Source organism: Alligator sinensis, unplaced genomic scaffold (genome assembly GCF_000455745.1).
Source record: "Alligator sinensis unplaced genomic scaffold, ASM45574v1 scaffold1094_1, whole genome shotgun sequence".
NCBI classification, from domain to species: domain Eukaryota; kingdom Metazoa; phylum Chordata; order Crocodylia; family Alligatoridae; genus Alligator; species Alligator sinensis.
Genome location: NW_005842562.1, coordinates 550993 through 552940, shown reverse-complemented (window position 1 = coordinate 552940; position 1948 = coordinate 550993). Strand labels below are relative to the sequence as shown.

The 1948-nt window shown below is 43.5% G+C and overlaps 1 protein-coding gene across 7 annotated transcripts in view; it reads right to left on the bottom strand.

Moving 5' to 3' along the window:
• Positions 1-1948, bottom strand: part of HTT (huntingtin) — a 161361-nt gene that overhangs the window by 39872 nt on the left and 119541 nt on the right. The gene's annotated exons all lie outside the window — the stretch shown is intronic.

The window sequence follows — 1948 nt, the reverse complement described above, 5'->3', positions numbered from 1 at the left end:
TGAAAAAGGACTTTTTATTGTCCTTGATGCTCGAAGCTAGTTGGAGTTCAGTTGCAGCCTTGGCTTTCCTGGTCTGCTCCCTACAGGACCGGACCAGTGCAGAATAATCCTCCTTGGAGGTGACTCCCATCCTCCATCCTTTGTAGGCCTTTCTTTTTAGCCTCAGGAGGTCTGCTAGGTCCCTGGAGAGCCAGGGGGGCTGCTGTGCCCTCTTGCTGCCTTTCCTCCGAGATGGAATAGACTTAGTTTGTGCATTGAGGATCGCTCCCTTGAGGAGCAACCACTCCTCTTGAACTCCCCTCTCCCTGTGGTCACGGTCCCTTAGGGCCTCACTGACAAGCCTCCTGAGCTTGTCAAAGTCGGCTTTCCTGAAGTCAAGGACTTGTGCGTTGCTGACCGACTTGCCAGCTTTTCGGCGGATGGTGAAGGTGATCAGCTCGTGGTCGCTGTCACCCAGCTTCATTGCAATTTATTGCAATGCTCATTTTGCAGGAGGTCCAGGCAGTGGAACAGCACCTTAACCTACCCTTATTATCTGCTTATCTTCTCACACATGGAGCCCGAGTCTGCCCTTATCCATTTATCTCCTCACTTCCTGATGCACCCTTCAAAGGGTCTCATGACATCCCAGGGTGCCCTGGCACCCTGGTGGAATATCACTGGTTAACAGGTTAAGCCCATATACCTCATCTGAGATGTCAAGACCTGATTCTTCATAGTGCTTTGCATTAATTTAGCAGTTTATACATTTAAATCAATTGAAGCCATGCTTTGAAGCCATATCCAAGAGGCTGAAGCTGAGCACCCAGAAAACAAGCAACTAGTAACCAGGAGGTTGGCTTTAAGTGGCCTGCCTGGCATCCCACCAGAACTTGTGGTGGAGGAAAATACAGAATCCAGTTTTCCAAAATAACATTCAGTTCTTGTCCAACCAGTCCCACATGCCCACCCCAACATCTTTTTCTCTCACTTTTCCCAGTTTTTGTCTCAGTTCTTTTGCCCAGTGTCAGTGGCTTGCAACTTGGCTGGAGAAAGCACCTGCAGCTTTCTGACCAGTGCCTCTAGTTGCCAACTTTAAAAGCCTTAACTAAGACCATTTTCAAACAATACTATCAGCCACACCTTCCCTGTCCTCTCAGAAGAATGTTACTGCTGTCCCCCATCACATCTTAATTCCCTAATCCAAAGCATGGAGGTACTAAAGCTTCTTAAATGGAACAACAAAGTTGTGGATTTCTTTTTGAACGTGGCCAGTACAACATTTCTCCTCTAACCTCTTTTCAGAAACTACTGAACTATTTTTGTTGAAAACTTTCAAAAAAATTCTGTCTTGGGGAGATGCCCAATGATGGAAGTTTCAGCCTAATGTAACTGAAGACTGACAAAGGGGCCTCCGTGACTGATGTGTCATTCAACCTCAAAAAGGTGCAGTTGCAGCATTTCACATAAACTGTACACAATAAGCAGGAAGACAGATGGTTTTGCAGTTAAAAGCATAGGAAACCCAATTTTGGATAAGTGATTCACACGGTTGGCCCCCATTTCTCATTTAGAATATGGAGGTTCTTTCCATCTCCCTGTCTGGAGTACAGAAAGACTTATAAACAATCACAACTTAAGACACTGGAAATGCCTATCATTTTCATTGTTTTCCTTTCCACAATACCTTGAATAAAGATTTCCTTCTTCATAATCAATCAATCAAATGTTAAAAAATAATTTGAAAACAACAAGGTACAATTAACATATACATCCTAATAAAGCTGCAGTATTTAATACTTGCTTTTCCTTAAAATACACAAAAGTTAAAGCACCTTAAATAGGTTTCCCATTAACATTTTTATTTATCAAGTGCACTGAGAAGGGCTTGACCTTGACTGGACCTTGGAAAACCAATCCTCTTACTAACTGCAAGTTAATCAAGTTTGCAAAAGTTTCACTCGTTTTA